General features: G+C 45.4%; 1 protein-coding gene across 1 annotated transcript in view; it reads left to right on the top strand.

Annotated features, from left to right (window-relative positions):
• LOC137528401 (ADP-ribosylation factor-like protein 13B) overlaps positions 1–21,418 on the top strand; it is a 2,482,321-nt gene that overhangs the window by 1,668,736 nt on the left and 792,167 nt on the right. The window lies entirely within an intron of this gene.

Here is a 21,418-nt window from a genome sequence, read left to right as displayed (position 1 = left end):
CAAGGGGCAGACAGGTCAAACATGATTTCCCAACTATACACGATACTATGGTACGATACTCTGCCAGCTCTCATCCCCCCTATAGAAAAATGGAACGACGCCATGGCTTTGGAAAATGATGGAGATTGGACTTCAGTATTTGACAATATGTCCAAAACATCTGCTAACATAGTGTTAAAGGAAAAAGCTTAATACAATTTTATATCATTGGTACTTCACCCCCCAAAAACTGGCTAAAATTAAGGCGTTACCAAATCCCCAGTGCTACCATTGTACTGAGAGCAATGCGGATATGATCCACTGCTGGTGGAGCTGCCCTAGTATCTCTAAAACTTGGGATGAATGTTTCCAACAAATTACTCTGACACTGGGCTTTCCTTTAGAGAAAAATATTGGCACTGCACTACTTAGTAAAGACTGCCCAGACCTTAACCCACACCAGAACAAACTCGTGTCTCTAATATGTGTAGCTAACAGATGTCTCATCGCCAAATACTGGAAAGGCCCTATTCCCCCCTCTTTTTGGCTGCTTCATAAAATTTGGTGGATATATCGAATGGAACAGATTACTCATACACTGTAGTCCACCATGCACATCTTTGACAAAATCTGGGATCCCTGGATGGTCAGGTTCCCATTGGGTCAAACACCTCCGAATTGAACTACTTTCTTTCATCCTGAACCACACCATGTGCCTTCGTATTTTCTATCCAACCGTATATAGTTATGCAAAATACCATGTTACATACTTCGTGCTTATTGTTTCTAGTACTATTCCGCTCTTTGTAGATGCCAAGTTTTGAAGCACTGTATTTGTCTTCCAAGTGTGATACTCTGTTAGCATTACAAATTCTCCATTTTCTGTACTTAACTGTATGTATCACAAAAATTTTCAATAAAAAATATAGTAAAAAAAATAAAAATTCACCTATTTGTTTTAAGTGGAATATTTAAACTGCTGCCATTCTCACACTGTTAATGGCAGAGGCTTCAAACTTGCTACAGTTGGTCATTGGGTGACTGGGGTCCAAATTCACTAAAGGGGTGGGGCCAAAAACAGCCAATCAGATTTTCTTGGTGGATAAACTGCCTCCATTCACACATTTTTGATGCCAGGATCCTGAAAGCTCCCAAACTTGGTCATTGAGTGACTGTGTGTCAAGGTTTCAAAAAGAGGGCGGAGCCAAAAACAAATTTCAATAGGAAAATATAAACTGCAGCCATTCTTACACTGTTAATGGCAGGGTTGGCAAACCTTGCGCAGTTGGTCACTGGGTGACTGGTATTAATATTCAGGAAAAATGGTGGAGCCTACAACAGCCAATCAAAATGTACCTGTTGATTGAATTGCTGCCATTCTTACACGGTTAATAGCAGATGCCTCAAACCTGGTACAGTTGGTCACTGGGTAACTGGGGGTTCAAATACAGAAAGGGGGCAGAACCACAAACAGCAATCTGATTTGTTTAATTTCACTGGGAATATACAAATTGATACCAAGGACCCCAAAGCTCATAAACTTGGTAATTGACTGATTGTATGTCAAGGTTAGAAAAGGTGGGTGGTGCCAACAACTACATTAATGGCAGTGTTCTCAAACTTGGCACAGTTGGTCACTGGGTGACTGAGATTGATTGATTTTCAAGGGAAATATTTACATTGTTGTCCTTCATACACTTTTAATGGCAGAGGCCTCAATTCTGGTAGTACTAGTCAGTCACTGGGAGACTGGGGTTTAAATTCTGAAAAGGGGGCGGGCCACAAACAGCCAATCAGATTTGTTTAATTTCAGTGTGAAATTGCAACTTATTGATGCTAAGGACCCCAGAGCTCATAAACTTGGTCATTGAGTGACTGTATGTCAAGGTTAGAAATAGTGGGTGGAGCCAAAAACAACAGACTTTTTACATGGGAAAATATAAACTGCAGTCATTCTTACACTGTTAATGGCAGGGTTCTCAAAACTTGACACAGTTGGTCACTGGGTGACTGGGACCGATATTTATTTATTTATTTACTGTACTTATAAAGCGCCAACATATTACGCAGTGCTGGACATTAGTTTAGGTTACAGACAATATTTAGGGATGACATACAGCAAAATGACAATACATGAATACAAGAAAGACCAGATCATGCAGCACAGTATGAGTACAAGGTAATGCTTAGTCAGTCACTAGATGGGAGCATGGAGATTAGGCAAGTTAGGTTCACTCAGATGCCTAGCATGGGTTCACAGTAATGGAGGTGCATGATCAGGTAGGACACAAAAGGAGAAGGACCCTGCACAAAGGCTTACAATCTAGAGGGAGAGGTAAGGACACGAAAGGTAGAGGACCAGAGTTCAGCTGTAGGTTTAGAGCACTTGTGAGGGGTAGTAGGCCAGAGTGAAAAGGTGAGTTTTTTTTTTTTTTTTTTTTTTTTTTTCAGACTCAGCGTATTATCTTGCCCGGACTTCCATCAACATGACTTCACAGCCGTGCTCCTGTGTCCCTGGGCGCATCTTCACACCATAGTCTGAATCCACTTATATAGACATAATACAACAGCAACAACAACAAAAAGAAGAAAAATCACACGAGGAAAAATATTATAGTAGAATAGAATAAAAAAAAAAATAAAAAAAAAAAAACAACCACCAAAAAAAAAAAAAGAAATGCCCTCACCGGTCTTATAGGTATATGAGAGGAAAAGCTACTAGGAATGGGTGCAAATCCAGCCGCTGAGTGTGAATCCCTGAAAGATTGATGCATTACACCACTCACAATAGTTGCAGGGAAAATCGGAACCATAAATCGGAATCAGAATCGGAAACCGGATCTGCAGTGTGCAGGGGAACCCCACACAGCAGCCGCTACTACAACAACTCTAAAATATCAATGCTGCACTGTGAGTACCTCCTTTCCCCTTTCTTTTTCCCTTCTCTTCTCCTTTGTAATTAACACCATTGTGATATAAGCCTTAGATAGGGCTGCACAGTTTTTCGGTTTAAACCCCAAACCGCGGTTCGCGACAAGACGACCCAGCAATCGCCAACATCCTCGGCCCTTGCCCGGCTCGCCGCCCGCACCCGGCCAGAAGCAGCGAACATGCACCAGTGCCAATGAGCGGGGGGCACACACAGCCCCCCCAAACCACCAGACAGTTTGAGGGCTTTCTTGAAGATGTTGAAGGAGGGGGCTGCACTAATGGGCGGAGGTAGGGAGTTCCATAGTGTTGGAGCAGCTCTTGAGAAGTCCTGGAGGCGTGCATGGGACTGGGTGATGTGGGGGGCGGTTAGGCGAAGTTCATTGGAAGAGCGGAGTGAGCGGCTAGGTGTGTACCTCTAAGTAAGATCAGAAATGTAGGTTGGACAGGTTTTGTGGACAGATTTTTAGGTCAGATACAGTATCTTCAATCTGATTCTGGACTGGATAGGAAGCCAGTGGAGGGATTCAAGGAGGGGATCCGCCGTGGTGGAGCGATGGGAGCAGTGGATAATTCTGGCTGCCTGTAACGATTTGCGTCAGCAAGAGGCAGAATTCTGATTATTAGGTGATCTGCAGTATCACCAATAATGCAGATATATACCCGATTATAAGGTGATCTGCAGAATCACCTATAATGCTGGTATATCAGAAGCTGCCGTGACAACAAATACAAAAGGTGTAACAGGTGAACGTGCTTGGTGCAACAGTAATACTGATAAGTTTGGCAGAACCTCCCCAGAGGAGCTGGTAGGAACTATCAGTAATGAACCTCACCAGTGACAAGGGCTCACTGGTGAGTAGAGTGGTCAGACAGATCGGATTGGCAACAGACAGGAAGGTACAGTACAAAATCGGCAGGCAAAAGGATAGAGATATATCAGGCAGAGTTAGCAACAGGATCAGATGGGCTAAAGCACTAAATAGTAAGGCGAGAGCAAAGTCAGAAGAGAGCCAGAGTCATACACAGGATATCAAGCAATATATATAAATAACAGTAATAAATGCTAGTCTTGTGTGAAATCCCCGGTTTCCTGCCGGATCAAAGCACACCGGATCTATCTAAGGTCTGAGTGCTAACACGTAGCATTCGCAACAGCAGACAGTTTGCAAATGACTCCAAGCTGCTTAAGAAGTGGAGGAGACCCCTCGGCCACGCCCCCGCTCATAAGCCAATCGGAGACGCCGAGAGTCACCGCTGACATCAGCCGACCGGCCGGTCAGCTGACGCGCCTCCTTCCAGCATAGAGGTCCTGTCTGTACGTGACAAAGCTACTCTGTGAGCCACTGACAGTCCCCTCCTCGGCATGCTAGACGCCGGAGGAATGGGAGAAATGCCTGACAGGGAAACAGAAGCAGCTGCGGAGGCATCCTGACTGCCCGCAGCTGCTTCTCCAGGAATTGTTACAGTACCCCCCCTCGAGGCGTGGACCTCGGACACGGTCCACCTGGCTTCTCAGGATGTACTTCATGAAAACTTTTCCTGAGTTTCTCCACATGCATGCGATGCCCAGGAACCCAAGATCTCTCCTCAGGCCCATACCCTTTCCAGTGAACAAGGTACTGTATAGAGTTCTGTACCCACCGAGAGTCCAACATTTGCTCAATCTCATACTCAGGTTCTCCATCAATCACCACGGGAAAGGGGGGGGAGGAGTCTACATGCGCAGCAGGTTTCAACAGAGACACATGGAATGATTTAACCCCTCTCATACTGGAAGGTAGAGAGATGACATATGAGACACTATTAATATTTTTGGACACAGGGTATGGGCCTATAAATCTGGGACACAATTTTGCAGAGGGCTGCTTTAAAGCCAAATGCCGGGTGGAAACCCACACCATGTCCCCAGGTGCAAATTCCCATTCCACAGACCGTCTCTTATCTGCCTGTTTTTTCTGGGTCTGAAAGGCCTTTTCTAAGTTTCTTTTAACCATACCCCAGATCTCCTTCAAAGTTCCCTGCCACACTTCCAAGGCAGGGAAAGGAGATTACACTACTGGCAGAGGAGAGAATTTAGGTAATCTCCCTGTTACTATCTGGAATGGAGAAAAACCTGAAGAGGCACTCTTTAAGTTATTATGTGCAAACTCTGCAAATGGCAAAAACTTCACCCAATCCAACTGGCCATCTGCCACATAGCACCTAAGAAACTGTTCAAGGGACTAGTTAACCCTTTCAGTCTGTCCATTAGTCTGTGGATGGTAGCCGGAGGAGAATGACAGGTTCATACCCAGATGATGACAGAAAGCCCTCCAGAACTTGGACACGAACTGGACTCCCCTGTCTGACACCACGTTCTCCGGGATACCATGCAACCGGAAGATGTGGTGAATGAAGAGTTCTGCCAGTTCTTGAGCAGAGGGGAGTCCGTCCAATGGAATGAAATGGGCCATCTTGCTGAACCTATCGACTACCACCCAAATGACTGTTTTCCCCTCAGATCTGGGCAATTCACCCACAAAATCCATGGACAAATGGGTCCATGGTAGTTCAGGTACGGGTAGTGATTGTAGAGTGCCTACAGGAGCATGCCTGGATGGTTTACTCCTGGCACACACAGAACAATCTCTGACAAATTCCTTACAATCAGACACAATGGATGGCCACCAAACACATCTGTCCAGCAGCTCCTGCGTTCTGGCAACCCCCGGATGTCCTAAATTCTTATGAGAATGAGGACATGAAGAATTTTTAATCGAAACTGTAATGGTACAAAGAGAACCCCATCCGGTTTCTCCTCAGGAGCCTCCTGCTGATAAGAGCTTAGAATAGAAGCCCAATCCTCCCAAGTTTCAGTAGCAGCCAGTATCACTTTCTCAGGGAGGATGCTTTCAGGGGTCAAGGGTTGTATTGTCTCGGGCTCAAAACATCTGGATAGTGCGTCTGCCTTGACGTTTTTACTACCAGGTTTGTAGGTAATAATGAATCTGAACCTCGTAAAAAACAAAGACCAATGGGCTTGTCTAGGACTGAGACGTTTGGCCCCTTCAATATACTCTAAGTTTTTGTGATCCATACAGACTGTTATAGTATGTTCAGCCCCCTCGAGCCAATGTCACCATTTCTCAAACGCGAGTTTGATGGCCAACAGTTCTCGATTCCCAATGTCATAATTTTTTTTCAGCAGAGGAAAACTTCCTAGAGAAAAATGCACATGGGTGCAACCTGCCTTGCAGACCAGAGTGCTGAGACAATATAGCCGCAACTCCGATCTCTGAAGCATCCACCTCTGCAATGAAAGGGAAAGTGATATCCACGTGTCTCAAAATGGGGGTGGAGCAGAACAATTTCTTAAGTGATGAGAATGCAGATTGTGCTTCTGCTGACCAATTGTAGGTATCTGCCCCCCTTTTGGTAAGTTCAGTGAGGGGTGACACCACAGAAGAAAACCCTTTAGTGAACTTTCTGTAATAGTTGGCAAAACCAATGAATCGCTGGAGTGCCTTCAACCTTAAAGGTTGTGGCCACTCCAGGACAGCAGAAACCTTCTTGGGGTCCATAGAGAGTCCGGCAGTGGAAATTATGTACCCCAGGAAGAGAATCTCAGAAACTTCAAAAAGACACTTCTCAAGTTCAGCATACAAGGAATTTTGTCGTAGTTTCTTTAACACAAATTTCACATGTTCCCTGTGTTCAGAAATACTAGATGAGAAAATGAGTATGTCATCTAAGTATACAAGGACAAACCACCCCAGAACTTCTCTAAAGACTTCATTAATCAACTCTTGGAAATCAACTCTTGGAAGACGGCGGGTGCGTTGCACAACCCGAAGGGCATCACCAGGTACTCGTAGTGCCCGTTGGGTGTGTTGAATGCCGTCTTCCACTCGTCACCCTCTCTTATGTGAACCAGGTTGTATGCTCCTCTGAGATCGAGTTTGGTGAAGATACTGGCATCAGTAATCTGAGAGAACAAGTCATCAATCAGAGGGAGAGGATAACGATTTTTTACAGTAATTTTGTTCAGCTGTCTGTAATTGATACAAGGCCGAAGGCCACCGTCCTTTTTCTGTACAAAAAAGAAACCTACCCCGGCCGGGGACCTAGATGGACGGATGAAACCTTTGGCCAAGTTTTCTTTAAAATACTCCTGCAAGGCAAGTTTCTCTGGCCCAGAAACGTTATACAAATGGCCTCTAGGAGGCATACAACCTGATCTCAACTCAATGGGGCAGTCAAAACTTCGATGAGGAAGAATTTTGTCTGCCGTCTTTGGACAGAAAACATCAGCAAAGTCTGAATACTGAGTAGGCAACCCCTCCACTTGAACCTTGGTGGCACAAATTGTGACTTTTTCCATACAATGACAATTGTCTGGAACTCCAGTCGATCTGAGGGGAATGTTTTTGAAGCCACGGCATACCAAGGATCACTGTGGAGGTAGCCATCTTAAGAGCAAAAAACTGTATTTGTTCTTTGTGCAAAGCTCCAATCTGACACAATAATACAGGAGTGTGAGAGAGAGGTTGTTTGCCCTGTAGTGGTGAATCATCCACTGCAGTAACCACAATCTGACGTCCCAAGGAAAGGAGAGGAAAACCAAACTTGACAGCAAAATCGTACTCCATAAAATTGGCTGCAGATCCCGAGTCTATAAATGCCTGGGTGGACGGGACTTGATCCTCCCAGGTGATAGAACACAGGAGCAGTAAGCGATTATTTTTTAGAGGTAAGACAGGATCGCCTAGGGTAGTACCTCCAGCTACACCTAGGAGATAGAGTTTTCTGCCTTCCTGGGACAATTTTGTACCATATGACCCTTCTCTGCACAATACAGACAGAGTCTTTCAGTACGTCTCCTGTTTTTCTCAACCTCCGAGAGCTTAGCTTGTCCGATTTGCATCGGTTCACCTTGAGGAGGAGAAGAAGGAGCAGGAGCAGAGAAGGGGATAGGAGAAGGTTTTCCTGGCGGTCTAGCTGGAGTCTGTTTTTGGAAACGAACTCGACGATCAATCTTGACCGCTAAAGAAATCGCCTCATCCACAGTTTTAGGTTCTGGGTGGCTTAACATCAGATCAGCAACAGCATCAGATAATCCCGATAGAAAACAATCTAACAAAGCATACTGCCCCCATCTGGCTGACACTGCCCACTTTCTAAACTCAGCAGCGTAAGTTTCAACAGTATTATGCCCTTGTCGGAGCATTTTGAGCTTCCTCTCTGAAGTCATGGCTAAATCGGGATCATCATATATAATTGCCATAGCTTTAAAAAATTCCTTAACAGAAGTTAATGCCTCATGGCCAGTGGGAAGGCTGTAAGCCCATGTCTGCGAATCCCCAGATAATAAAGTCTTTAAGAAAGTAACTCGCTTAGTCTCAGAGCCTGAAGATACTGGGCGTAACTCAAAATATGATAAGCAACGATGTTTGAAGTTCCGGAAGTTAGACCGGTGCCCTGAAAATCTTTCAGGATGAGGCATCCTGGGCTCATTGACTATAGGGGATGACACTGATGCATTGGTCTTTTGAAGTCGGGTCACTACCTCAGACAATAAATTAATCTGTGTCTGCTGTGTGTTGACCGCATTGGTAAGATCGTTAACGGTCGTGGTGAAAAATTTGACCTGAATGCACAGTGTCTCCATAGACATTTTTGGTCTGCTGTTCTGTATCGAATTGCGTCAGCAAGAGGCAGAATTCTGATTATTAGGTGATCTGCAGTATCACCTGTGAGCTGCAGTATCCCCTGTGAGCCTGCATAACCACGCCCACCTCTAGCACAGTTAAACATATAAATGAGTGCATTGCACATGTCCAGAGAGTTCGTTTGGTAGCTAGTGAAAGGTGAGGTGTTTTTAATTTCCTTTTTTTCCCATTTAGTTGACTCTTGGGTTTTTGGATTAGTTCCCACTAGACTGCTGATAAAAACTAGCATTGTATGGTTAGAGTAGGACTCACCAGATCGGGGACACTTTGGCGCAGTTGGTGAGCTTAAACGCGTTAAAACGTAACCAAGAGCCCCTGTCACTGTTTTCCTGTTGTGTGCTGCAGCCCCTCTGTATGTTATATATTTCTTGTGGGGATTGGGGTCTCCACTGCTGCGTGCATACTTTGCAAAAAAATTGCATTAAAAGTTGGTTTGTGCTGCTCACCCCTTGATGATTGATTATAATTTTCCCCTGTGAGCCTGCATAACCACGCCCACCTCTAGCACAGTTAAACATATAAATGAGTGCATTGCACATGTCCAGAGAGTTCGTTTGGTAGCTAGTGAAAGGTGAGGTGTTTTTAATTTCCTTTTTTTCCCATTTAGTTGACTCTTGGGTTTTTGGATTAGTTCCCACTAGACTGCTGATAAAAACTAGCATTGTATGGTTAGAGTAGGACTCACCAGATCGGGGACACTTTGGCGCAGTTGGTGAGCTTAAACGCGTTAAAGCGTAACCAAGAGCCCCTGTCACTGTTTTCCTGTTGTGTGCTGCAGCCCCTCTGTATGTTACCAATAATGCAGATATATACCCGATTATAAGGTGATCTGCAGAATCACCTATAATGCTGGTATATCAGAAGCTGCCGTGACAACAAATACAAAAGGTGTAACAGGTGAACGTGCTTGGTGCAACAGTAATACTGATAAGTTTGGCAGAACCTCACCAGAGGAGCTGGTGGGTGCTATCAGTAATGAACCTCACCAGTGACAAGGGCTCACTGGTGAGTAGAGAGCAGAACCTCACCAGAGGAGCTGGTGGGAACAGCAAAGAACCTCACCAGTGACAAGGGCTCACTGGTGAGTAGAGAGGTCAGACAGATCGGTTTGGCAACAGACAGGAAGGTACAGTACAAAATGGGCAGGCAAAAGGATAGAGATATATCATGCAGAGTTTAGCAACAGAATCAGAAGGGCTAAAGTACTAAATCGTAAGGCGAGAGCAAAGTCAGAAGAGAGCCAGAGTCATACACAGGATATCAAGCAATATATATAAATAACAGTAATAAATCCTAGTCTTGTTTGAAATCCCCGGTTTCCTCCCAGATCAAAGCACACCGGATCTATCTAAGGTCTGAGTGCTAACACGTAGCATTTGCAACAGCAGACAAATTGCAAGTGAATCCAAGCTGCTTAAGAAGCGGAGAAGACCCCTCGGCCACGCCCCCGCTCATCAGCCAATCAGAGACGCTGAGAGTCTCCGCTGACATCAGCCGACCAGCCGGTCAGCTGACGCGCCTCCTTAAAGGTCCCGTCTATGTGCGCGCGCACGTGACAAAGCTACTCTGTGAGCCACTGACAGTCCCCTCCTCGGCGTGCTAGACGCCGGAGGAACGGGAGAAATGCCTGACAGGGAAACCAAAGCAGCTGCGGAGGCATCCTCACTGCCCGCAGCTGCTTCTCCAGGGATTGTTACACTGCCGCATTCATGATGAACTGCAGTGGGGCTGTTCGGGCCATAGGGAGACCAGACAGCAGGGCATTGCAGTAGTCAAGGCGGGAAATAATGAGGGCATGGATGAGGAGTTTGGTGGTGGCAGAGGTCTGGATAAGGGCAAATCTTACAGATGTTACGAAGGTGGAAGTTGCAGGACTTTGTGAGGTTTTGGATGTGGGGAGTGAAGGAGAGTGCGGAGTCCAGGGTGACACCCAGACAGCGGGCTTGACAGGTAGGGCGAATGGTAGAGTGGTTAACAGTGACATGCACATCTGGGATGTTCGTGGATGGCCGGGGTGGGAAGATCATAAATTCTGTTTTGTCTAGATTTAGTTTCAGGAACCTAGAGGACATCCAGGAGGAGATGGCTGATAGGCAGGAGGAGACCTTGTCCATGGTAGTGGACAAGGGGTCAGGAGTGTGGAGGAAGATCTGGGTATCATCTGCATACAGATGATAGTTAAAACCCATGGAGGAGATAACCTTGCCAATGGCGGATGTGTATAGGGTGAACAGTAGGGGGCCAAGGACCGAACCTTGGGGGACTCCCACCGAGAGGTGGTTGGGGGTGGAAGAGGACGTGAAGGAGTGGTTGGAGAGGTAGGATGAAAGCCAGGACAGGGCGAGATCGTGAATGCCCATGGACTGGAGGGACTGGAGGAGTAGGGGATGATCTACTGTGTCAAAAGCTGCTGAAAGGTCAAGGAGGAGGAGAATGGAGTATTTACCTTCAGCTTTAGCTAAGGCAAGGTCATTGACCACTTTGGTGAGAGCAGTTTCGGTTGAGTGGGCACAGGGGAGGACTGGGACCTTTTGGCCTGGGGGGAAAACACAACCTAGAGGCCCTTTCACGGCAGTCACAGCCCAAAGCCATATCTTTTTTATGAGCAAATGTATACAGTGTAAAGCAGCATTACATGTAATTACATAGATTACACCCCCCTCCCTCCCAGCAACCCAGGCTTGGGGTAAAAAAGCCTATTAGCAGTAATCAAAAGCCTGGGTCGGGGTGACCGCCAATCAGGTTATAGCAGAAAGCGCAATCGGAGCTGGATTTAGAACTCTGTCTTACAATAGTAAGTTAGTTGGCTTCCCCCAAAACAAGTCTATGGTGAAAACAGACTATGACTATGGTAGGATTATGCTGGGTACACACAGATTTTCTGGCAGATTTATTGCCAGATTGATTATTTCCAACATGTCCAATCTGATTTCTAAATTGATTTCCGACCGATTTCTGATAGAAGTGAAGGGAAAACAGTCAGAAATCAGATCGGACTTGTTGGAAATAATCAATCTGACAGTAAATCTGCCAGAAAATCTAATAGTCGGTACCTAGCATAAGGTTGTGAGCTCCTCTGAGGACAGCCAATGACATGACTTTGTACTCTGTAAAGTGCTGCAAAAGATGTCAGTGCTATATAAATACATCATAATACAGAAGGACTTTAGACTATGACTATGGTAGGATTAGACTGTGAGCTCCTCTGAGGACAGTCAGTGACATGACTATGTACTCTGTAAAGTGCTGCAGAAGATGTCACTGCTATATAAATACATCATAATACAGAAGGACTTTAGACTATGACTATGGTAGGATTAGACTGTGAGCTCCTCTGAGGACAGTCAGTGACATGACTATGTACTCTGTAAAGTGCTGCAGAAGATGTCACTGCTATATAAATACATAATAATAATAATAATAATAATAATAATAATATGGTAGGACATTAGACTATAACTATGGTAGGATTAGACTGTGAGCTCCTCTGAGGACAGTCAGTGACATGACTATGTACTGTGTAAAGTGCTGCAGAAGATGTCACTGCTATATAAATACATAATAATAATATGGTAGGACATTAGACTATAACTATGGTAGGATTAGATTGTGAGCTCCTCTGAGGACAGTCAGTGATATGACTATGTACTCTGTACAGTGCTGCAGAAGGTGTCAGTGCTTTATAAATACATAATAATAATATGGTAGGCCATTAGATTGTGACTATGGTAGGATTAGATTGTGAGCTCCTCTGAGGACAGTCAGTGATATGACTATGTACTCTGTACAGTGCTGCAGAAGGTGTCAGTGCTTTATAAATACATAATAATAATATGGTAGGCCATTAGATTGTGACTATGGTAGGATTAGAATGTGAGCTCCTCCGAGGACAGCCAGTGACATGACTATGTACTCTGTAAAGTGCTGCAGAAGATGTCAGTGCTATATAAATGCTTAATAATAATAATAATAATATGGTAGGACATTTGCCTTGGACTATTGTAGGAATAGATTGTGAGCTCTGAGTGAAAACAATCAACGCCATGTACTTTGTAAAGTGCTGCAGAAGATGTCAGAGAGAAGGAGAGAGAGAGAGAATAAATACATAATAGAAAGGAGAGACAGGGACAGATGCAGGAAAATGAGGCATAAAGGGAGAGGAATGTGGGAAAGAGAAATAGAGTACATAAAAAAGATGGAGGGCATGGTGGAGGAGATTGAGAGATATAGACACAAAGAGACAGCGCATGGGGGAGAGGAGAAATGGCAGGGAAATCTCACTAGGCCTGCTGGCTTCCTCTGTCCCATTTGAGGAAGACTTTATGAGGAAAGAAGCCATTGTATTTGGGAGTGAGGAGATGGGAGGAGGGGGGCCCGGGAAGAAGAGACACACACACTTGAAAAACAAGAGATAAGAAACTCCAGCTGGCAATACAGCTAATTGTCTGGCGTTTACTGCTTACATTTAGGATGTACTGTGCAGGTCCTGCTTCCTCTCCCTTCCATGTGTCTCAGAGATGCACCCAGCCTGACCGCAGTCCTGTCTCTATTCACCGCTCAGAGCTGCCGGTCACACTTTGAAATTGCCGTTAAGAAAGGGGCGGGAGGGAGAGGTGTGCCATATGTAGCAGGAAGAAGAACAGTATTGTACATTGCCTGCACATCACGCTGGCTGCTCAGCTGATACTCCGTCGGGCCAGCTGCTGGTGAGACTGATCACCGCAGCCTCCCTACTGATGGAGACGCAGCCAGGGGACCTTCAGAGAGCAGGAGAGGAAAGAAGTCGGCCCTTTCCTCTTTTACTAGGCTTCAGCCAGCGGCCCAAAACACAGAGACAGGAGGCGGCCCGGGGGGAGACTGCCACCCATCCCCCCGAGCCAGTCCGCCCCTGAGTGGGCAGGCCGAAATCCAGATTGCAGTGGGCCTAGCAGTGAGTTGGCATTGAGGTACTGGGTCAGGCGTTTGTGAACCAGACACTCAAGGAGTTTTGAGGCAAAGGGGAGGAGGGAGATAGGACGGTAGTTGGAGGGTAGCGAGGGGTCAAGGGAGGGTTTCTTGAGCAGGGGCAGTACTGTGGCCTGCTTGAAGTCCGAGGGGAAGGTGCCTGTGGATAGGGAGAGGTTGAACAGGGTAGTGAGGACTGGGGCCAATTCCGTGAAGTGAGGCTGGAGTAAATCAGAAGGGATGGGGTCAAGGGGGAAGTAGTGGTATAGGAAGTCTGCAGTAGGTGGTTGACTTCCTCAGTGGTAGTAGGAGTGAAGGATGTGAGGGGAGGATAGGGTGGAGGAGGAGCTGGTTGGGAGGGGGTGGGAGGTTAAGATTGGAGATTGGATATTTCCTGGCGGATGGAGACAATTTTGTTGGTGAAGTGGGTGGCTAAATCTGTGGCAGAGAGGGAGGAAACGGAGGGTGGGGGTGGGGTTAAGCAAAGAGCTGAAAGTGGCAAAAAGACGCCGGGGTTGGAAGCTTGTGCTCCGATTAGCTTGGTAAAGTATTCCTGCTTCGCATGAGCAAGGGCAGTGTGGAGCAGGTTGGTCTTGTACTGTAGGAAATCCTGGTTAAGTCTAGTTTTCCTCCATTTCCATTCAGTGGTGCGTGTTTTCCTCTGGAGGTTGAAAGTATGGGTAGTGCGCCAGGGCTGGGGGTTAGGGGGTCGGTTGCGGCAAAATATTGGTGGAGCAGCTTTCTCTAGGGCTGATGAGAGAGTTTGGCGATACTGAGCTGCAGCAAGATTAGGACAGGTTAGGGTGGGTAGAGTGGAGGAGAGGGCATGTAGGGGGTCAGCAAGGACGCTAGGGTTGAGCTTGCGTAGGTCTCGCTGCCATCGACCAGGTGAGTGGGCGGGGAGTTTGGAGGTGCCTTCCATGAAGAGGTTGAAGGTGAGAAGGTGATGGTCAGAAATGTGGGTGGAGCCTACAACAGCCAATCAAAATTCATCTATTGATTTTCAAGGGGAATATTTACATTGCTACCATTCTTACACTGTTAATGGCAGAAGCCTGAAACCTAAAACAGTCATTGGGTGACTGGGGTCCAAATTCACTAAAGGGGTGGAGCCATAAACAGCCAATCAGATTTGTTAGATTGATTTCAGCCATTCTGTTATTGGCAGGTTCTCAAACTTGACACAATTGGTCACTGGACAAATGGGATGAATACTCATGAAAGTGGTGGAGCCTACAACAGCCAATCAAAACTCACCTATTGATTTTCAAGGGGAATATTTAAACTGCTGCCATTCTTACACTGTTATTATTATTATTAATTATTTATTGTATTTATAAAGCACCAACATATTACGCATTGCTGAACATTGATTTAGGTTACAGACAATATTTAGGTGACTGACTAAGCATTACCTTATGCTCATACTGTGCTGTGTGATCTGTTTTTCTTGTATTCCTGTATTGTCATATTGCTGTATGTCACCCCTAAATATTGTCTGTAACCTAAATCAATGTTCAGCGATGCGTAATATGTTGGAGCATGAAGATTAGGCAAGTTAGATTTAGTTTTTACTCAAGTGCATGCATAGCATGGGTTTACAGTAATGGAGGTGCATGATCAGGTAGGACACAAAAGGAGGAGGACCCTGCCCAAAGGCTTACAATCTAGAAGGAGAGGTAGAGAAAGGTAGGGACCAGAGTTCCATTGTGGGTTTAGAGCAACTGTGAGGGGTGGTAGGCCACAGTGAAAAGGTGAATTTTGAGGGCCTTCTTGAAGATGTTGAAGTAGGGGGCTGCCCTAATGGGTGGAGGTAGAGATTTCCAAAGTGTAGGAGCAGCTCTTGAGAAGTCCTGGAGGCGTGCATGGGACTGTGTGATGTGGGGGGCGGTCCGGCGAAGTTCATTGGAGGAACGGAGTGTGCGGTTAGGTGTGTACCTCTGAGTAAGATCAGAAATGTAGGTTGGACAGGTTTTGTGGACAGATTTGTAGGTTAGACATAATATCTTGAATCTGATTCTGGACTGGATAGGAAGCCAGTGGAGGGATTCATGTAGGGGAGCCGCCCTGGTGGAGCGATGGGCGGAGTAAATAATTCTGGCTGCCGCATTCATGATGGACTGCAGGGGGGCTATTTGGGTCATAGGGAGACCAGACAGAAGGGCATTATAGTAGTCGAGGTGGGAAATTATGAGGGCATGGATAAGGAGTTTGGTGGTGGCAGAGGTCAGGAAAGGGCGAATCTTACAGATGTTACGAAGGTGGAAGTTGCAGGACTTTGTGAGGTTTTGGATGTGGGGAGTGAAGGAGAGTTCGGAGTCCAGGGTGACACCCAGACAGCGGGCTTGAGAGGTAGGGTGAATGGTAGTGTGGTTAACAGTGACATGCACATCTGGGAGGTTCAGGGATAGCCGGGGTGGGAAGATCATAAATTCCGTTTTGTCTAGATTTAGTTTCAGGAACCTAGCGGACATCCAGGAGGAGATGGCTGATTGGCAGGAGGACACCTTGTCCATGGTAGAGATGTCAGGGGTGTAGAGGTAGATTTGGGTGTCATCTGCATACAGATGATAGTTACAACCCATGGAGGAGATAACCTTGCCAATGGAGGATGTGTATAGGGAGAACAGTAGGGGGCCAAGGCCTTGGGGGACTCCCACCAAGTGGTGATTGGGGGTGGACGAGGACTCATTGGAGGTCATGAAGGAGTGGTTTGAGAGGTAGGATGAAAACCAGGTGAGGGTGAGATTGTTAATGGCAGAGGCCTCAAACCTGCTACAGTCGGTCATTAAGTGATTGGGATTCAAATTCACTAAAGGGGTGGAGTCACACACAGCCAATCAGATTTCTTTGCTGGATAAAATGCTTCCATTCACACCATTTTGATGCCAGAAACCCGAAAGCTCAAAACTTGGTCATTGTGTGTCAAGATTACAAAAAGTGGGTGGAGTCAAAAACAGATTTCCCTGGGAAAAAGTAAATTGCAGCCCTTCTTCACTGTTAATGGCAGAGTTCTCAAACTTTGCACATTTGGTTTCTGGGTGACTGGGATTAATATTTAGAAAAGTGGGTTGAGCCTAAAAAAGCTAATCAAAATTCACCTGTTGTTTTTCAAGGGGAATATTGAAATTGCTGCCATTCTTGCACTGTTAATGGCACAAGCCTCAAACCTGATGCAGTGGAGCCACAGCCAATCAGATTTGTTTCATTTCACTGGGAAACTACAAATTATTGATGTCAAGGACCCCAAAGCTCACAAAATTGGTCATTGAGTGACCGTGTGTCCAGGTTACAAAAAAGTGGGCGGAGCCAAAAACAAATTTTACTGGGAAAATATAAACTGCAGCCATTTTTACACTGTAAATGGCAGGGTTCTCAAACTTTGCCCAGATGATCACTGGGTGACTGATTAATATTCAGGGAAGTGGGTGGAGCCTATAATAGCCAATCAAAATGCATTTGTTGATTTTCAAGGGGAATATCTGAATTGCTGCCATTTTTACACTGTTAATAGCAGATGTCTCAAACCTGCTACAGTTGGCCATTGGTTGACAGGGGTTCAAATGCTGGAGAGGGGTGGAGCCACAAACAGCCTATCTTATTTGTTTGATTTCTATGGGAATATACAAATCATTGATGCCAAAGACCCCAGAGCTCATAAACTTGGTCATTAAGTGTTTGTGTGTTAGGGTTAGGAAAAGTGGATGGAGCCAATACCAGCCAAATACATACCCGGGCAACGCCGGGTCATCAGCTAGTGTATATATAAAAAAACAATGGCAAAGTCTAGTGATGCTGTATGAAAGTAAAGCACCCTTTACACTTGCAGAGAAACAGTTATGCAACTTAGACCTTCAACATATTCAGTATTTCATATACCCTTTCCAATGAAAAATGTTCTCGATTATAACAGATATTGGGCACCCCTACTCATCCTCTTCATGCGTGGGCGTGCACACGCCCATGTCCAAGATCCCCTTTGGTGTATATGGGTAGAGTCCACACATTAGTGTGTATAAGCAGATCCCCCTTTACTATATATAGGCAGATCCCCCCCTTCAGTGTATATAGGCAGATCACCCCCTTTAGTATACACAAACATATCCCACTTTTACTGTAGAAAGCTAGGCAAATAAATAATGTGTATAGTATACTTTCACATTAACCTTTAGTGTATATAGGCACCCCCCAATCACATTTACCTAGTTTGTTGTCAGTTTTGGTATGGCATTTTTCTGCTGGGTACTGAGGATGCCCTGAAGTCGAGAGTGACAAGGTGGTCTCTCATTGATTATTGCAGATCGTACACATTGGAGCAGGGTTGGATTTAGAGCTGAGGAGCCTATTGTCACAATAGTCATGCTGGCCAAAGCCATGCACCCCATAATGGGACACTCCCCTATACCAAACGTACATGACACACATTCAGATCACACACACACACACACACACACACACACACACACACACACACACACACACACACACACACACACACACACGAAGATGCAAATCACACACACACACATACATGCAGATCACACAGACACAAATATCACACACATGCAGATGACACACACACCGTTCACACAGACACCGCTCACATACACATACACAGCACATACACACATCAAACACACACGCATATCTCACACACCGATCACACACATGCAGATCACACACACACACACACACACACACACACACACACACACACACACCTCACACAGATGCAGATCACACATACAGAGATCACACAGATACAGATCACAGAAGTACAGATCACAGAGGTACAGATCACAGAGGTACAGATCACACAGACACAGATCACACAGACACAGATCACACCGATTAAACAGAACACACACATGCAGATCAAATACACGCGTACACCACACACACACATTCATATCACAAATACATGCACATCACACAGACACTAATCACACACACATTCAGATTGCACAGACACAGAGTACACACTCATGAAAATCACAGAGACACACATCACACACACATGCAGATCAAACTGACACACATCACACAGATGAAGATCACACATACACATTTCACAAAGGCACTGATCACAGAGACACAGATCACACACACATATGCAGATCGCACCGACACAGATCACACAGATGCCGATCACACATCACATAGACAAACATAACAAAGACAATGATGACACAGACACATGCAGATCAAACACACATGTAGATCACACAGACACAGATCTAAAAGATGGCGATCTCACAGACACAGAACACACATTCACACAGACACAGATCACACAAACACACATGCAGATCACACGCACACATACACACATACACATATACACACATATACACAAAAGCAGATCACACCTTGCCTTAACCCTTTGCTGAACATCCCTCTGGAGTCAAATTAGAGGTGTCTGCTGCAACGCTTCCCTCCTCAAAATGTCTTCCCTTGGGCCACAGCTTCCCTCCCACCAATAAAACTGTCACCCAGCCACTCACCTTTCCTACCTACAATAAAAGAGCCTTCCACCCCGCACTGTTTCCCTCCAAATAATGTCCTCAGCTCAGAGCTCCTCTCAGTTCCCTCACCTACTTCACTCCTATATAGATAATGAGGAAGGCAGTGGCTCATATTTTCAGTCTTGAAAACACCAGCTTTGCTCAGCTCCCGGTGCATTATTCTTAGTTATAAGTGCTTTGTTTGATGTCCTTATCAAGCAAGGACCGTTAAAGCCACATTTCAAAAGAATGCCATAGTAGCTGAGTAAAGCCGATGATTGTGAGATGGACGGTTAGAGACACAGCCTGGACTGTTATCTATATTGGAGGGAAGGGAGGGAGGGAGGTAGGGAAACAGTAAAAAAGGGCGCAGGAGGCTGGTGGGCAAATTGGGCGCCGCCATTCACTCCCATAATAAATATCGTTTACTGGGTGCCGAACAGGAAAAAATGGCGCCCGAGAATAATAACGTTTTCCAACGGTGCCTGAAGATTTTTAATGTTTTATAACTGCTTGTGATGATTTACGTTTCCTATTTCAATAAAACATTATTTTAAATGTTATCCCTCACTGTTTGTAAAACATTATTATTCACAAAATAAAGCGATCAGTACGTAACGCAAATTGTAATATATTTTATCCCTTACTGTTTCTAAAACATTATTCTACACACAATAGTGATCACTGAGGAGAGTCTTAGGTTTAGGCACCACCAGGGGAGTCTTAGGTTTAGGCACCACCAGGGGGGTCTTAGGTTTAGGCGCCACCAGGGGGTCTTAGGTTTAGGCACCAACAGGGGGGTCTTAGGTTTAGGCACCACCAGGGGGGTCTTAGGTTTAGGCACCACCAGGGGGGTCTTAGATTTAGGCACCAATACGGGGGTCTAGGGGTTAGGGGTAGGTACAGGGAGGGTTACTTACTAATTTTTTTTAAACGTTATTATACATTTCACTTTTTAAATGGAAGATTAACGTTTTCACAATTGCCGATTTCATGCACATTATTTAATGATTTATAACTTTATAAAACATTAATTTTAAACGAAATACAGTACAATACATTTTTAAACGTTATCCATGTTTATCGTTTAAAACCCCGCGCCCTTTTTTCCCAGCGCCCCTTTTTAACGTACGCGGGAGGTAGCATAGAGAACTGAGAGGAGCTCAGAGTGTGGGACATTAATTTTAATTCAGCTGTTCGGCGGGGAAGACACTTTGATCAGATGGATGCAAGTGATGCAGTAGTTGCCCTATGTGACTCCAGGTGGACGTGCGGCTCCCTGTAAGCTGGTGCCCTGATCATCCGCTACGCTTGATTCTTTGAAAGTCCGGCCATCTTCATCTTTAATAAGTTATGTCTATAAGTACATCTAAATGTAAAATTTTATCAAATATTTTTGGTTTTTTTAATGTGATCACTCAGACTAACTGGTTTTGCAAATACGTTTTCTGTAATAATGCACCCAAATAAATAAATATTTAAAAAATGCATACAAACATATTAATTGTAAATGGGTACTAAGGATCGGGTAGTAAGGATCATTGGTCACATTATAGTTTCATTATATATTTCTTTACTTTTCCCTTAGCCAGGTGCATCCACTAGGTGGCAGCAGAGTTACATCTTTCCCTCTGCAGGAAACGAAAGGCAGTATTCTCTGCCACGACGAACGACTCTGGGGGGACATGTAAATTTACAAATGAAGCCGGCGGGAATGTTAACAGAATATGCCGACTACCTCTTCTCCTCCCCCTGCATATCTCCTATACAACACTGGCAGCTGGGTGACACGTGTGTCCTCCCCAGAGTCGTTCATTGCAATAAACAAGCAAAGCGGGTAGGCTGCAGACATTTATTATGCAAGCCGTTGCTCTGCAGGAACGAATGTCAGGATTCACTGTCGCGACAAACGAATCTGGGTAGGACACGCGTGTCTCCCGGTAGAGATGTCCCGAACGGTTCGCCGGCGAATGGTTCCCGGCGAACTTCGGTGGTTCGCGTTCGCCTGCCAAAGGCGAACTTTCCTGGAAGTTCGATTCGCCCCATAATGCTCTATTGAGCAAAACTTTGACCCTGTACATCACAGTCAGCAGGCACATTGTTGCCAATCAGACTTCACTCACTCTTGGAGACCCCCCCCCCCCCTTATACAAGGCAAGGTCCTTGAGCCATTTGACTCACTCGTCTGCCTATACTAATTAGTTAAGGGACAGCTGCTACACACACTCTGCTAGGGAGAGTTTAATTAGCCTCTTGTAGGCTTCTCCTCTTTCCTACCCTCCTACCCTTCTACCTATTCCCTCCTCCCTCGGAGGGAGGAGGGTCTCATCTGCCAGGGAATTCCAGTATTTC

This window comes from Hyperolius riggenbachi, chromosome 8, assembly GCF_040937935.1.
Source record: "Hyperolius riggenbachi isolate aHypRig1 chromosome 8, aHypRig1.pri, whole genome shotgun sequence".
NCBI lineage: Eukaryota > Metazoa > Chordata > Amphibia > Anura > Hyperoliidae > Hyperolius > Hyperolius riggenbachi.
Note: the sequence above shows the minus strand (reverse complement) of the source record. Positions and strands in the feature narration are given on the sequence as shown.